We start from the raw sequence: 18537 nt of genomic DNA on the forward strand, positions 1-18537 counted from the left end.
TTCGTGCTGTACATACGAATAATAAGGTTGCAACTATTCTGAAAAAGAATTCACAACAGTTTAATGAGTTTGACTACTCAGTAAGTGACCATCATAATCCATAAAAACTCATGGTTTGAAAAATGTAATATTTTCTAATATGAGGAAAGCATGCATGAAGGATAGTTTCAAATTCAGGAACACACAATTTAACATAATTCAGAAAATTTTAATGTATATTGAAACAGTATAAGGAAATATATGTAAATCCATAACCAAAATACAGAATTCAAAAGATTGTAAAAAGTACCCTACTGACGTCCCAGGTAGCTCACCTATATACCCCACCAGCGTCTTGGATGGGTCCACTTAATCCCTGCAGGTCCACTCATACCTCACTAGTGTACCAGATGAGTCTACTTAATCTCTACTGGTGTACCGGATAGGTTCACTTATACCTCACCGGCATACCAGATGAGTCCACTTAATCTCTACCATCGTACCAGATAGGTCCACTGATACCTCAACAGCGTACCGAATGAGTCAACTTGTATACTTAAAGTATCTCTGAAACTCTTAAACATCAGGAAACAATAATGTCATATATTCAAAATATCCTTGAAATCTTTAACATGAATTCACTTGGAGCAATTTATAGCAAGCACTTTCACTGATATTTCTATAGTAATCAGTCAAACAATTTGGGTAGTAATTTCATAAATGTAGTAGTTCTGAGAGTCATATTTGAAATATAACATGATAAACAGTTTCTTTATAAGAACTTTTATGGAATCCAGAGTTAAATACTGAATTTTTAACTATCTAATATCCTTAACAATAAATGGAAATATCACATGTTTACTGAAATACAAACAATCATTTTACAGGAATACGTAAAACTTATAGTGTCTAATATCCACAAATGAAAATATTGCAGAAATACAAATTTTATTTACAAGAAAATAGGGTCACTTGCACATAGCACTTACAATATTTAAACTTCAGATTGATAGATGGAAATACAAAAATAGCAGTTTTTAAATAACTAATATTATAGGAAAATGAGTTCAATATAAAAATGATGGACGAAATATCACAATTTTATCAATAGTGGACTATTTTTCAAAAGAATGAGGTCACTTACTTTTATATGTCACGAGATGGGTATATGGCTATTGTTGTCAGAGTACGACCGAGATTACTGGCGTTCAGTTAAAAGTATGAGACAAGAGACGGAATAATCTTATATGGGGAGGAGTATGAACATATGTTCATAAGCAAGAGAGAGAAATATTATAGAATTATTAAAATAATAATATCATTAAAATGAGAATATTATCATAATATAATTATGAGATAATAATACATGAGAACGATAAGATTATCATAGTATAAAATATCATTATGAGAGATGAGAGTATTATCATAATACCATTGTGACAGAATAGTATCCATGAGAATATGTTGAGGGGGAGAGAGAACTAAATTGAAATGAGAGAGAATGAGAAAATTATGAGTATCATTATGAGAGGATGAGAATGAGAGTATTATTAAAATCATAATATCATTATGATAGGATGATGATGAGAAAATTATTAAAATCATTATATCATTATGAGAGTATGATAATGATACTATTATTAATATTATAGTATCATCATGAGAGTATGATGAGCGAGAGAGAATAATTGAAATGAAAATAATTAAAATTATAATATATCATGAGAGTATGATGAAATGAGAATAATTAAAATTATAATATCATCATGAGAGAATGATGAGGGAGAGAGAGAATAATTAAAATGAGAATAATTAAATTTATAATATCATCATGAGAGGATAATGGGAGAGAGAATAATTGAAATGAGAATAATTAAAATTATAATATCATAATCAGAGTATGATGGGAGATATAAAATAATTGAAATGAGAGAGGGAAGAGAACTTATGTAGAAGAGAGAGAATTTCCCATTTGAGAGGAGAGAGGGTCACCAATTGATGGTTTAGTTTATGGGCCAATGTGATATTTATAGGTATAGGATTCAATCTATATTTAACACATGGCATCCATGTGTCATTTTTCTGATTTAAATAAGAGTTACCTTATGCCATTATGGGACACTTCATTCTAATCATTGCCACCTTATGCTATCATGAGACATCTCATTCTAATGATTGCCACCTCATTTTATATTTTTCTTTAATTTATAAATCTTTTGATACAAAAACGTGTAAATGAGAATGATGGTCCTATGGTGTTTTATAATCCAACGGACCATCATTTATTATTTTATATAGATTTATTTATTTATTTATTAGTATTTTATTATTATTATGATTATTATAATCACTATTATCGTTATTATTATGATTATTATTATTATTATTATTATTATTATTATTATTATTATATATATATATATATATATATATATATATATATATATATATATATATATATATATATATATATGTATATTCAAAGTTTTAGGGTCATTACAACAATACTCTATCTCCTCCATATTCTCATACTAGCCTCATCCGTTCTCCATTCTCTTACCTCCTCTACTTGCTCATCTCCCCTTAGAGTCTGGACCCGCACCATAGGCGGGTCCATCATCCTTTGACTCCATTCATCCCACTTTCTCTCACCTTAAACACTCATTTCTCCCTCTAAATCATACTTCAATTTCTTATCCACTTTACTTTGCTCCTTATTTCATCATTCTTTTCTTTCTTTCTTTACTTGCTATTTCTTTTACTTCTTGAGCACTCGATTTGGGGTCGTCTTGATATAGTGCCTTAGGATTCTAACTCTTGGATTGCTACTCTAACCATCAGCTTATACAATGAAGTCACATAAGAGACATTGATTCTCTTACACTCGGTTACTCCGGTTGGGGTCATCCTGAGTTTCTTTCTTTAGAGTTATGTTCCTTTCACTACTCTAACCACCGAGCCACACAGTCTTCGAGTTATGAGAGGCTTTCATCTCTCTCTCTTTCTTTAACTTTCTTTTCACCCTTGATCACTTTGAAGGGGCTCTTTGGTTTAGTGACAAAGTTATAAGCTCAGTCCTATAACTTCACTTTTCAAACCCTTCGGGTACCAAGGCTTCAAGCTTGGTACTTTTCCATATCTCCAGTAATACCTCTTAGGTGAGGTTACGCCCAGAGGCTGCCCAATTTTCTTTGGGTCATCTCTTCACTTCTTTTTACTTTGTCTTATTCATCTTCTTCTTCTCTCTACTTGTAAACCAAGGTTTCATTCACCCATTCTTATTCTCTTCTCTCTTTCCTCTCTTTCTTACTTCTTGAATCACTCTACCCCCAAAACTAGAACCATTCACCCATAAAGCCCATTAAAGAGGAGTATATTATATTTGAATTTCATTAGCAGTTTTCAAGTGAGAGTTCAGGTGAGGTGTTGAGTTTAGAGAGGGAGACCGAAATCAAACCACTTTGCTGGACAGCCGGAGGGCTTTCATTCATTGATCTAAGAGGGAAATAACATGGGCTTATCCCACGAATTCAAACCGCGGTGAGGTCGGTGCTCGATTCTGCTTCTTCATCGCTTTAAAATCCTCTCATAGTTGGACATACCTATCCACACGTGGCACACGAGTCGAATACGAGCTCGTGAGGCTGGGCGGTTGTTCAAGAGAGGATCAATCACACCCGAGTCCCTGAGGGAGCCCGGGTGAGGTAGATCCAGGCCTGACCACTAATGTCTATAGAACCGTCAAAATAATATTAAAAGTTTAAGTTCATTTAGAACTTCCTTGAAAGAAACATAGGTTATTAAAGATGCACCATTTTTATAAAAAAACATTTGTTGTATTAAGGCATTTGATATAGATAAATGTCAGAAAGTTTTTTAGCAGTAAGCATTCGACTTGAATTCTCAACTTCAGGGAAATTTTATGTCATCTTCTTTTAATACAAGAGACGTAGCAGCTCATTAAATAGGACTATAAAATGCATACTTTTTATTATCTATTGTTCTGGAAAAGTGTCTATGTGTCTGGTGAATTGATTGATGCTTGTAAATTAATTTTCTCAAAATTTGTTATCATGTTTTATATTTAATGATGGTTGTGGATAATATGAGGCCATGAGAAACTAGATTTGTGAATGGTATAAGTCATATGACTATGACATATCTCTTATAGGTGCAAATTCTGAGGTCAACAACCTCAACCTCAGTAGATGGGGTGTTGCTAAGGCCTCTTTGTGTGCGGAGTTCTCTTTGTTTGTCTGTCACGTTGGCTTGTTTTGATCCTTTGTCGTGTTTTTGTTCTCTTAATGTTTGTGTGTGATAGAGAGAGAGTCATTTCCATATTATTTTTGGGTAATTGAGCATCTTCTTGTTTGGAGACAAGAATATTAAAGATATTTCTTTGTCTTTAGGTATGCCTAGGATATCAGCATTTGTAGGATTTTTTGAGATTTGTTCCCTTAAGAACGGAGAATGTGTAAATGTCTCAGCAGTATCAGGAGCAGTCGGCCAACTTGTTGGCCAATTCGCTAAATCAATAGGCTGCTATGCTGTTGGTAGTACTAATTCCAAAGAAAAGGTAAGCTGCTATTAAGTTTTATCTTCTCTACCATTTAAGAAAGGCATAATTTTACTGTTAATCTTAAATGGGAGTGAGAATTAACTTACACAAGACCTGTGGCCTTCCTAGGTTGATCTATTGAAGTACAAGTTTGGGTTTGATGAAGCTTTCAATTATAAAAAGGAGCATGACTTGGCTGTTGCATTGAAAAGGTACGCCAACTTTTTCACAATTGACCTCATATTATATAATGCGCAAAGCCCTGTCTTTAGGCATGAAATGTAAACCATTCTAAGTTAGCAACCTAGGCTTATCAATTGACTAGGTTATTTTGTAGATGCATTTCTAATTATTTAGTTGTGTCTAAACAATTTTGAATACTCTTTCCCCTCACTACGTCACTTTTGGGGCAGTGTGTGTTTCTCATTTTCCAATGGCAAATGAAACATTATCTCATTGCATGGGAGTGATTTGTGTGGGTTTCCAATGGCAAATGAAACATTATCTCATTGTATGGGAGTGATTTGTATGGGTCAGTCACATTTATTATGTCAATAGCAGTTCTTCTATACAGTTAAATCTACATCAGCCCCAATGTTACCTTGACTCAATCGTCCGAATCTAATGCATGTCAAAGTGTCCAGTGCTTCTTCCTGAAAAGTAAATATAGCTAGACATGTCCACATGGATATTATTTTATAATAACTAATAAAATTTTAATGTATATATACATATTTATCACACTTGGATGTGGTTGGTGTGGCAACCGTCTACACAAACTTGGCATAGGACATCTTGAGTGCAAACTCCACCCTTGTGATCTATACATTTCTTTTTAAGATCCCTGTTTCTGACTGGAAATGTCAATACGGTGCCCAAGTATTGACATTTGTTGGCATGTGATACTTCAACAAGAATGAAGTGTATGGGGAACATAGCCTATACAACATGAAATGTATGGGGAACATAGCCTATACAAATCAACTCGGCCAATGTACTCGTCCATTGGTTAGGCAGGTTACTAGAGCGAGTCCGAATAACTCGCCTGAGCCCATCTCGAGTTAAAAAAATAAAAATAATGACATATATAATAATATATAATATATAACCTTTCCATTTTTACGTCAAACATAAAATGCTGTATTAGGTTTGGTACTCTTTGTATTCCCCTTGCACTCAGTCTTAGGTTTGATCCTTCTCATTGAACTTTTTCAATCGACCTTTATTTTTGAGTCTCCTCATTGAACTTTTTCAATCTACCTTTATATTTGAGTTTTATAAAAAAATAAATGAATGTTGTGTTTGTTTTGGGGGTGGGGGGTGGAACACCAATCACAATGGAAGCAAGCGGGTGCGCTACTAAGAAGCCATTTTTTCGCTTGTGGCTTAATAGGGACATGTTAATACATATAAACAATACTTGCAAGGTGCACAACTTAAGCAAAATTTGCCTTACCCATATGGCGAGGCTTAGTGGATCGGCTGACTCCTGGAACACTGATTTTGCCATTGCCAAATGACAAAATACCCCAAAATGATCCTGATTAGAGTTGTATTTATTGGAAAAGTAGGGATTCATATTTTATAAAACCACTCTCTTAATACCATGTAATCTCTAAAATGGCTGCAACCTTCTAATGAGTAGCACCATGCCATTCAAAGTCTCCCTGACTATAGAGTAAGTTTTGGAAAAGTTTTCTGCATAAATAACAATTTGTATGACTGAAGTGCTAAAGAGAATAAAACATACATTGCATTAACGCTTTTTTTTTTTGTTTGAATGATTATGTATATATTGCATTAACTTCAAGTACCATTTTAAATTTGATGGTAAGATACTAAAAAAAATACCTACCTAAGCCTTGAAATGGCACCCCAAAATCACTAGGACAGAGGATGGATTTTTGCCATTGGAGCTTTTATGTGTCCATGCTGAAAATGGCTTCCTTTATTTCCTCTCTCAATGTGAGGCCTTTCCGACCCCCTAAGCCAAACTACTTATGAAAAAGAAGAAGAAAATGAAGTGCTTGACAAAATTAAAAAGTAAACTCATCCACAAAAGGCTCCAACCCTAAAAAAGCCAATACAATTTTTTTCTGAAACTCAACTACTATCCTTTCCCTGTCTGTATCAAGGTAGAATGATGAGCTTTACTTTTTATTGATAAGCATCATATTTGAAACTATAACCTTGAGAATTAGATATCGGCCCTGATGAGAATCAAATAATCTCTCTCTCTCTCTCTCTCTCTCTCTGCACTAGAAGCAAAAAAAAAATCAAATCCCATTGACAAGTACTTTCCTGAAGGCGTCGACATCTACTTTGAGAATTTCGGTGGAGCCATGCTTGATGATGTGCTTTTAAACATGAGCGACCATGACTGAATCTCGTTTTGTGGATTGATCTCTCGATACAACAAAGACAAGCCAGAAAGTGTACGCAACCTCGTTTTCCTTGTATCGAAGCAAATTGAAATGAAAGGGTTCTTGGTATTTGATCATTGGCACCTGTACCCACAATTCCTACAGACCATTATTAAGCGCATCAAGGAAGGGAAGATAGTTTATGTTGAAGATATTGTAGAAGGTTTCAAGAACGCTCCCTCGGCTCTCATTGGACTCTTCACTGGCCTGAATGTCGGCAAACAAGTAGTCATCATTGGTCGTGAATAATGCATGTGGTTACTGTTATTACATAGCAAAAAGACAGTGGATACCATGTGTTCATGTAAAGGCTTGGTACATTGATATTGTCCATGCGTAGGTTGCGTTACCATGTGTTAAAGGCCTAGTATATGGGCTTCTATGTGTTCTGGCTTAGAGGTCAGGCCATGTTTTTTGTTTTTGAGTTAAAGTTTGAATTTGGCCTAAAAGTTGGTATAATTCCAAATTTTCTTCACATGGACTTCGTTTAGACCAATCAGTCTTATGTCTATGAATTGTTTTTAAACTAGGACTTGAAATTTTCCTAAATTTTCATTTTCTAATTTGGAGGTAATACTTTGATTGTGGCTTTCTACCCAATTTCAGGCTATAATCCAATGTTGCCATATTGCCATCAAGATCAAAATTTCAGTCTTCTATTGTGTTATTTTTCTTCACTTTGAGATCTTTTCTATCAATAAATTGTTTCAGGAAGGACAATATAACCATGATTTGCTGAATGGTTATTGGTGTTATAGTAAAATGTATTAAACTCAAATTATAGCATATCATATAGATGCTTAGCACTTGTTTAGAGTTGAAAGGAGTATTCTATGCTCGCTCATTTGACTCAAATGCACATGCAATGTCATGATGAAGTCTATTACTGCAATATCAAGCTCTCTCAAATATGTTTCTTCAACAAAGCAGTACAAATTACTTGCTAACTCTCTTTTTGCAACCATTAGTGCTCCATTTGAATTTTCAAATATCTATTTTTACTTGTAAATTTGAAACCTTGCTCAACAATTTTTCCCAAAGACAAGATACTCCTTTTGAGACTTGTAACATGTTTGATACTCAGAATTGTGCATGTGACTCTATTGAACATCTTGATTGTTACATCTCCAACTCCCACTATTTTACATAAGTCATTATTTCCTATATAAACAATACCTCTATCACATTGTTGATACTTATAGAACGAGTCCCTAAGTAGAGTCATGTGAAATGATACACCTGAATCAAGTAGCCAATACTGCAAAATTTTCTCTCCATCCACAGACAAAACTTCTCTATCTTCAGAAAATTCAGTTTCTTCTACTAGATTTTTTTAAGACTGACTTGAACTAGGCTTCTCATTAGAGCCAGATTAGGGGCTTTTTGGTTTCCTTTTTGTGTCTTACAATTTTTCTTCACATGGCCTAATTTTTCACAGCTCCAACACTTCACTTTCTTGCGGCCACTTGATTTGGATTTTGATTTATCTCTTTCTATAGTTCTTTTAATTGATCTTCTCATGCTACAAACATATTCTCAGAGGAGCCTTGATCAGATTTTCACCTAGACTCCTTTGTTAGAAGTGTTGAAACAATGAAATCAAATTCAAGCAATTTCGCACTAGTGAAATTGATAATCAATTCATCCTATGATTCTGGCATAAAACAAAATAATATAGCAACTTTATCTTCATCATCAATTTTTCTATCTAGTGACATCAACTTGCTAATTAGGCATAAAGCTCACTTAAGTGCCATTGCAAAGATGCACCACAGCTCATCTTGAGTTTTAAAAAATTTTGACGAAGAAAAATTTTATTAGGAAAAAACTTACCTTCATAAGTATTTTTCAGCCTGTCCTATAAATCTTTCACAATAGTTTCTGATGAGACATTGAATAAAATAGACTCATCAGGTGCCAAAAAAATATGTCATTGCCAAATCATTCTTCTCATCAAATTCCTCATCATCCATCTTTGTAAGTTTATTTTTTCTGCCATTTAAAGCCACTATACAATCATCTTTCACCAACATCGCATGCATATTTAATTTTCAAGTTGAGAACTTTGAAATTTTGGAATTTCATAGTTGATTGAACTTCCTCCAGCCATCTTCAAAGATCTGCGATTTGCCACAACCTCGTGTCCAGTAAGGATATTAAACTCTAAGGCTCTAATACCAATTATAAAGGATAAAAACTAAGGTTTGGGAAGATAATAGACATTATATGGCATAGAAAATTAAAAGAGAGATGCTAAGATTTATATGGTTCGGCAAATTGCATACATCCATAGGGCATGAAAGTTTTCTTCCACTAATAAAAAAACACCATGCAAGCATGTAGAATATAAAGGTTTTTCATGATCTCTTTCAAGCCCTTAAACATAGTCCTTTTCTCTCTAAAACACCCATCCATCCAACGAGACAAAAAAAAACTAACCCTTTATCTCTATTTTTTTTTTCTTGCATCTATTTTCTTTCTCTACAAACGTTTATTTTCAGAAAGAGGAACCCAAAGACCATCCACGTGGCCATATTGCTAATCCATTTCTTTTAGGAATGAGATCGTTTTTATCTCTCTACAAGCACAGGTAGATATCTCATAAAAATAGAGTTTCCAAAAATATATTAACCAACATCTTAAAAAATTGGTTCTCTTATATATTAGAAAGTTTATACTTTTTCAAAACAAATAGACTACGTTTCCTAAACGAAAGAAATAGACTATCTTTAAGGAATCATATTTAAGCTCTTTTTTTCTATTTTCTCTGAGCTTTTTAGACATTTGCCAAGATCAAGAGGATGTGTGGGTAGAAAATCATTATTATCATTCGAGTATTGTCCCAACTATTTGTAACCGGTTTCTATCAAGGGTCATACCCTCAATGTATAGGGAATGCCCTACCATAGCATATAATGTTAGATCAAGATTCATGGTGGGGAGGTGGCAAAAAGTTTTTTGTTAGCTGCCAACCTATTAATACTAGCTTCCTTTCTCATCTACACTTGGTACCAACAATGGTGGAGTTACGTGTGTATAAAAAATATCCTAAAAACGTTACACTTAACAACAAAAAAAGGAGATTGACAAATATTAGATTAAGATCAAATTTGATATGTTCATATTTATGACCATTATTTGCCTATAAAAGATATAAAAATACAATAATTTAAAATAAATAAAACTACCAAATTACCCATGAAGATTGTTGGGGTATTTTGTTGTTCCCTAGGAGACATGACAATGGTGTAATCCATAGTCATACCAAGAAGACTAGAAGGGTCCAAAGCTAAAAACCCTTCACAGTTCTTGTGACCTTGAGGCTCTGAATGTCCAAAGCTATTTCCCCATTTTCACATTTAGGTCAGCAAGTTCTCATCTTATTTTCCATTTTCCTTTTCTTCATGGATCCCATTGACTCGTTTGGAAAAGGAATCAAGTAAAAACTCATTCCATCCTCTCTCTCTCCCTCTCAAAACCCCTTCTTTCAAGGGGAATTTATGTTCATGTTTGTTATAGTTAGTCCTCTACATTTTGCATTTATGCCCATGTTTTTGTTTTTTTTTCTTTTTTTTTGAGATACCCTCAGTAGAGTTTCGAATTGCTTGCTAATTCTTTACAATGATCGGTTTGAAACTAATAGTTTCGTGCTACTTTGATTTCTTATAATGAGTTCTATAGAAATGCTAGTTCCAAACTGCTTTGACTTGTTATAATGAGCATTAAAATAAAAGAAGTATTGGACTAATTATTTATATTGGGCGGTTCAAAACTAATACTTTTAGACTGCAGTAAGCATTTACAAAAACAGAAGTACAGTAGTAGAAGCACTAACCTCGGGTTTGAGGTTAGAACTTCTACCATCTCGTATGGAGAAACACCACCAACGAGTAAGTCCGTTGTGTAGTGCCTCACACATACACACATCCCTAGCGCGCTTTGTGGCTTTTGATAGGCCTTGTAAGACACTACTCGTTACGCCACCTTGGCTAGGATTTTGCACCGTCTGGGGGAGCGACCATTCAAACAACTCTTGCCCCTACTCCCTTTCTATCATAGGGAGTCGGACAGGTCACACTTGCTGGCACAAATCTCATCAGAAGCATGTTTCCATGCCCACATGTCTTATCGAAAGTATGTTACCATGCACACAGATCTTATCAGAAGCATTAAACATTTTCTAAAAGAATGTATAATAAAAACAACAAAATATACATTAAAACAACATGAGGAAGGCAATTATGGAGAACAATTTCACTTTCAGAAATGCACAATTAAACATAATCCAAATGATTGAAATGCATATAAACATTTTAACAAAAATACATAACTCAAGAGATTTCAAAAAGTACCCCACTGACATCCTAAGTAGGTCACCTATATACCCCATTAGCGTCCTGATGGTTTCACTTAATCCCTGCATGTCCAATTATACCTCACCGGTGTACCCGATGAGTCTAAATACCCCACCAGTCTCTTGGATGGGTCCACTTAATCCCTGCAGGTCTAATCATACCTCACCGGGTACCGAATGAGTCCAAATACCGCACCACTATCCTAGATAGGTCCACATAATCCCTACAGGCCCAATCATACTTCATTGGCGTACTAGATGAGTCCACATAATCCCTACTGATATAACCGGATATGTCCATTTGTATACTTAAAGTATCTCTGAAACTCTTTGAATATCATAAAGCAATAATATCATATATTCAAAATACCCTTCAAATCATTAGTATGAATTCATATGAAGCAATTTATATCAATCACTTTTGTTGACATTTCCATAAATAACTAGTCATTTATATGGGTTATAGTAGCAATTCTGAGAGACTTTCTTGGAATCTAAACATGATAAGCAGTCTATTGACAATACAATAAATCTCATGGAAATTCAAAGTTAAATACTGAATTTTCAAATATCTAAAGTCTGGAAATATTATAATTTTTCAAATAATCATGTTACAGGAACACATAAAACTTATAGTGTCTAAGATTTACAAACGAAAATATTACAATTTAATTAAATGCATAAATATAATTTTAAATAACTATTTTACAAGAAAACAAGGCCACTTGCACATAACACTTACAATATCAAAAATCCATACTGTTGGACAAAAATAATACTGATAGACAAAAATATTAATTTTTAAATAACTGTTTTACAAGAAAATGAGATCACTTACGCATAAAACTTATAATATAAAAATGATGGACGAAATGTTATAATTTTGTTAAAAGCAGACTATTTTTCAGGAGAATGAGGTCACTTACTCTCAGGCATCATTTACTGGTAGTTTTAGAAAGAGAAAATTGTGCTAATGAATATATGGGGTGGCAATGTTTTCTTGTTAAGAGGGCTTGGTGCAGGAGATATGGAGGATATCTGAATAAGATTATATGAGCTATAGCCATGAAGCAGTGGAAGTGTGGTGGGCCCATAAACGATAAATATAAAGTTTAGAGGACTAAATTTTTTTTAAAGGGAGGAGAATGTGACGACCCAAAATTTTTAAACTAGAAAATAATAATAATAATAATAATAATAATAATAACAATAACAATAACAATAACAATAACAATAACAATAACAATAACATTAATAATAATAATTTTAAAAGATACCATTAATATATTGTTAATTTTATATTGTTAATATAAATATTTATTAACAATAAATAATGTTATATTATTGTTAAATAAGTTAATCTTAAAAAATGGTCACACTCTTATCAATATACCATCGAATGATAATTGATGATTTATTTTTATAAAGTAGACCTTTGGTCCACCATCTTTTTTTCTTACTTTTAATGTGACATTAAAGCAAACTCCTTTCATTTAAATTTGACACCTCTTTTATGAGGTGTTAGGTGTACTCTCTCTCTCACCCTTTTTAAGAAAACAAAACGTCTCTCTCTCACTCAAAGAAGGTGTACTCCATTTCTCTCTTGAGCTGAAAGCTCAATTCCATGCCCTTTTGATTCTTTCTCTCTCTAGCAATAGAATCAAACCCACACAGTGACTCCAATCCATCAGCCACTGTTGAAGAGCAAGAAGAGCAACTGGCCTAGAACACCCCTTCTCTCTCTTCCCCAAAACCCAACTCCAAATCCTCAATCTCAGCTACTTCTCTCTCTACCCCGCTTTCCAGACACCCCATCTCTCTTCTGACCCATCGAGCCCAGTTGATGGTCATAAATGCTCCATTGTTTAGTTTCGGAATGACTTTCGAGTCCATGACGATGAAGCTCTCAACTCTGCAAATGAAGAGTCGCTCTCGCTCCTCCCCGTTTACATTTTCGATCCTCGAGACTATGGCAAATCGTTGTTGGATTTCGATAAAACATGCCCATATAGAGCCACCTTTCTCCCGAAGTGTGTATCTAATTTGAGAGAGAATTTGAAGAAAAGAGGGTCAGATTGGGAAACCATATAGTGTTTTGATGGAGTTGGTAAAGGCTACTGATGGGGCTTATGCTCACATAGAGGTTTTGCATGATGAGGTGAAAGGGGAAGAGAGAGTGGAGAAGGTGATGAGGGAGAACTGGGTCGAGAATAAGTTTTTTTTTTTGGGAAGCACTTTGTACCATATTGAGGATTTGCCATTGGACTCAAAGATATGCCTTCGAATTATGGTGGCGTTAGAGAGAGAGTAAAGAGTTTAGCAGTGAGAAAGACAATAGAGGCATTGGATTTGGTTTGTTGAGTTTTCTGATCGTGGGTTTAATTGATTATGAGTTACTGGAAAAGTCAATTGATTCAATTTTTTAGATTGATTCAGCTTGTTTGTGCTCAAATGGAGCAATTTATTGAGAGAGGATCAAATCAATCTACCAGTAAACTTATGCCAACCATCTTAAGTTCATGCTCCATTACTAAATTGAGGAAAGTTAGGATCGGATGAATTGGCTGCTTCTATTCATTGGATGATTGCTTCTTGGTAGTAGGAAAATACAGAATGGATAAGAAATTCTTGGGTAGATTTATGGATATATCAGCATCATGAAAGTAAGTGACCTCATTCACCTGAAAAATAGTCCGCTTTTAAATACATTATTATTTCTGTCTTAGACTCTTTAAATTATTAGAAATAAAATTACTATTTCTATCTATTGTTAGGAATTTTAAACACTGTAAATTTTTAGAAATAAAATTATTAGTTTTGTCTATTGTTAGGAACTTTATGCACTGTAAATTATTGAAAATAAAATTGATTTTTTTTTTATATTATTATGAATTTTAGACACTGTAAATTTTATGTGTAAGTGATCTTATTTTCCTATAAAACAGTTATTTGAAAATTGATATTTCTGCTTTTAGTAAAATTGTGATATTCTATTTATTGTTATAAATTTTAGATATCGTAAGTTTTATGTGTAAATGGCTTCATTTTTCTGAAAAAAAATCATTATTTGAAGAAAACTGATATTTCTATAATATTTCGAGATATTTATGCATTTAACTGTAATATTTTTGAAACTGTAAATTTTACGTATTTCTGTATTTAATTGTAATATTTGTAACATAATTCTTAATACTGTAAATGTTATATGCAAGTGTTATGCACAAGAGTTATGCGTAAGTGTTACGTGCAAGTGTTATTGTTATGCACAAGTGTTCTGCGCAAGTATTATGTGCAAGTGTTATGTGCAATGTGCAAATGTTCTATGTAAGTATTGTGTGCAAATATTATGTACAAGTGATAGCTATAACTCTCTTCAAAGGAATTTATGGTAATAATTTCAAGAATATTTTGAAAATACAACATTATTGTTGCCTGATATCTATTATATTGCTATATGGCCTGCAATTGACATAATAAATTCTTTTGATTTTATATGCATGATAGTATAACATAGTAATATCCCTTGTGACTACATGAATAGCATAAAAATGTTGATGTTTCTTGATATTACATATGAGACATGCTTCTGATAAGATATGTGTGAATGACAACATGCTTCTGATAAGATATGTATGCATGATAACATGCTTTTGATAAGATATGAGTGCATGGAGATATGCCTCTGTTAAGATTTGATGAAATATTTGTGCCAGCAAGTGTGACCTCCCCGACTCCTGAATAATAAGAATGGAGTAGGGGCATGAGTTGTTTGGGTGGTCACTCCCCCATTCATAGTGATTAACACCCTGACGGTGCAAGCTCCTAGCTAAGGTGGCATAGGGAGTAGTGTCTTGCAAGATCATCGCCTATTAAAAGCTCTAAAGCGCATTTGAGAACTGTATGTGTGTGAGGCACTATGCAACAGACTTACCCGTTGATGGTGTTTCTCCCTGGGGGATGGTAGAAGTTCTAACCTCGGACTCAAGGTTAGTGCTTCTACTGCAGGACTTCTGCTGTTGTGAATGCTTACTGTAGGATTTATGTGACTGTGAATGCTTGTTTAATTATATTTGATACTTAATGCTGATCTTGATATGAATCATGTGCATATGGTTTATGTATCATATTTATTTGCTTTGTCTAAAAAGGAATACAGGATATGTGTAAGATCAGAAACGAATTTGTCTAATAGCACATATTAGAATGCATGAAATCAATGCGTCGAAATTCTACTTAATATGCATTCATTTAAAAAATATCTACGTTTGTCAATTATGATTATTTTTAAGGATAATGATGGTCACTTACTGAGTAACCAAACTCATCAAACTATGGTAAATTCTTTTCAGAGTAATTTCAATTTCATAAGTTCGAATGCAACAGAACCATCTCTAAAGATATTTGTAGTCATAATTGACTTTTCTTTGGAACTTTTGATCAAAGGCACCATTGTAATTTTTGTGAATGCTTACTGCAGGATTTCTGTTTTTGTGATTAGTGCTTCTACTGTAGATCTTCTGTTTTTGTGAATGCTTACTGCATGACTTCTGTTTTTGTGAATGCTAACTACAGGACTTTTGTTGTTGTGAATGCTTATTGCAGAACTTCTGTTTTTGTGAATGCTTACTGCAGAACTCTGTTTTTGTGAATGCTTACTGCAGAACTCTGTTGTTGTGAATGCTTATCGCAGAACTTTTGTTGTTGTGAATGCTTATTGCAGGACTTTTGTTTCCTTATAATGAGTGATTCAAACCTAATAATTTTGAATAAAGATGTTATGAAAAATGAAAAAATACAAATAAAAGAATATAAAATATCGAGTATACTAATTATAAGGAATACTGACATAAATATTTCTCTTATATGTGGGAGAAATCAATATGTCAATTGGATATATAACATAGAATTCTCATAAAACAAAGAGGCCAAGAGAACCCATAAAAGTACTAAGAGATATAAGTTTACTGCAAAAATTATATTAGGGGAGTGATTTTATGTTATCATGTCATTGTAATATAATGAAACTTTGCCTCTGGATAATCATATTTGTGGCATTTGTATGACCCCATATTTTGCAAAGGCATTCTTTGCATCCCAACAATCAATTCCAAAAATATTGGCACGTAGGATGATATTAGCATGAATAATTATATCCAATCCATCAACCCTTTTGGCAAAATATTTCAAACACAAGTATTTCCATAACACCTCAATTTGGCACTCTAGATCAAGAATTTGCTTGCATGCATGGAGAAGTATAGTCTTGGGCATTAACATGCTACAATCAAATGTTAGGTAATGGAAGGAATATTGATTTCTGAAATGACCCATGGTTATCAAAACATTCATTACCAGAGATTTATAGAATAGATTATATTGTGGGTTCTAGATCTTCGAACATTCTGTCAGATTTTCTAGATGATGCTCCTATCAGGTGGATTCTTCCTTTATCTTTTGCAGGTCATCTCTCTGAGGAGATACTCTCTTATACCCTGCCTATTCGTCTACTTGAGGACCAACTTGTTTGGATTCACGTCGCAGATAGCCTTTTCTCAGTTAAAAGAGCTTGGGATTATATCAGAAGAGTTGAACCTATTAAAGCCGTCTTCAAAGTCTTATGGTCGAGGCCATCTCTCCCTAGGGCAAAGTGGTTTGCCTGGTTATCCTTGTATTCCAGGTTACCAACCTCTTTACTATTTCAAATGTGGGGTCTTAGTTTTGGTCTTCATTTGGCCCTTTTGTTCCTAGGAGGAGGTGTTCTCAGATCATATCATGGTGCAATGCTCATATTCAAAACTCATATGGAGATCCATGTTAAGTAGATTCGGAAAGTGTTTCCCCCTCGAGCATACCATAATGACCCTAATGGCCAAATGACCTTAAATTTCCATTCTGATCCACAGGTATGCAATTCTTTTAGAATTGTGTATTTTCTATTACTATTTGGTGCATTTGGATGGAACGGAATTCTCGGGTACATAGTGGAGGTAATACGCCTAGGGAACTTCTCTTAAGGCGCATTTTTCATTTGGTTGGATCATTGGCAAAAGTTAAACATTGGGCCTTTCATTCTTCTTAATTTAATATAGCTTCCAACCTTAAGCTACATTGGAATTTAGCACCTCCCCGAGTACATATTTAAGTGGCGTGGCCACCTCCTCCTTTAGGATATTTCAAACTTAACATCGATTGGGCTTCTAGGCAGAATCCAGGTAGTGCTGGTTGTGGGGGCATTATCAAGAGTGATGCAGGTGGTTTTATTGCAGCCTTTGCAGCCCCTCTGGGTACCAATTCGAATAACACAGTTGAATTCTATGCATTTGTGGGGGGTATTTCTTTGGCGATGGAACTGAATAGCGTACCTCTTGTCATTGAGACTGACTCTAAACTCCTTGTTGACTCCTTGAATTGGCATTAAAGGCCTCTATGAATGAAGCAACTATGTGGTGTGCTCGCCCTCCTGATTTTGTAATGCCTTATATTTTATCTGACGTTGCTAGTATTCCCTTGCCAAGAGTTGTATAAGATGTGTTTATGTAAAACCTCTTTTGTTTTTTAATAAAAAAGGTAGGGGCCCGATATCCCCACGGATTTACCCAAAAAAAATTCCAAAAAATAAAAGTTAATTTGCACTTTAGATGCCACCAAAATGAGCTCGCTCCAACAATGAATCTTGACCATTCATTTGGTAAATCTAAAGATCTGGGTCTTTGTGAACTCAAACTCAATTTTTTTTTCTTTTTTAATGTTGTTCATCTAATGATAATAAAGCCATTTAGAAAATTCGAAAAAGGAAAAAAAAATCATTCTAAGCTTTATCTCAAGCGGGTAAAAAAAATACTTTTTAAAATGTATTTTTAAATTTTATTTTTTGTGTTTATTCATCAAAATGAAAGAGCATAAGCTTTGAAGCTTGTCGTATTACGCGACTATAAAACTGTTACATGAAATCACCTGGAGATAGAGGCCAATATCATAACAACTAGGGCGCTTTGAAAATTTGGACCTTTAACCAACCAAACTGAGAAATTCCTTTTTTTGTGTACAGTGCGTTTCAAGGTTCGACTTATGAGTGAGAAGTAAAATGAGGTCCAAAATTATAAAAATTTTGAACTTCAACATAAAATAAATTTTTATCGGGACAAATTCGTGTGTCTCACGAATGAAATATGTATGAACCCTATTCTGAGCCAGTAGATCTGAATGGACGACTATGATAACTT

The 18537-nt window shown here is 33.9% G+C and overlaps 1 long non-coding RNA gene and 1 pseudogene across 1 annotated transcript; both read left to right on the forward strand.

Annotated features, from left to right (window-relative positions):
* The first annotated feature begins 4390 nt into the window (after positions 1 to 4390).
* Positions 4391 to 7209, forward strand: LOC105421099 (2-alkenal reductase (NADP(+)-dependent)-like; annotated as a pseudogene).
* Positions 7210 to 12855: 5646 nt separating this feature from the next.
* Positions 12856 to 17935, forward strand: LOC148781679 (uncharacterized). Its single transcript, XR_016058566.1, has 3 exons — positions 12856 to 13977; positions 15028 to 15300; positions 16775 to 17935. It is a non-coding gene; the product is annotated as an uncharacterized LOC148781679 (long non-coding RNA).
* Positions 17936 to 18537: the final 602 nt, after the last annotated feature.

Source organism: Amborella trichopoda, chromosome 6, assembly GCF_054954075.1.
Source record: "Amborella trichopoda isolate Santa Cruz 75 chromosome 6, AtrichopodaSantaCruz75HAP2 v2.0, whole genome shotgun sequence".
NCBI classification, from domain to species: Eukaryota; Viridiplantae; Streptophyta; class Magnoliopsida; order Amborellales; family Amborellaceae; genus Amborella; species Amborella trichopoda.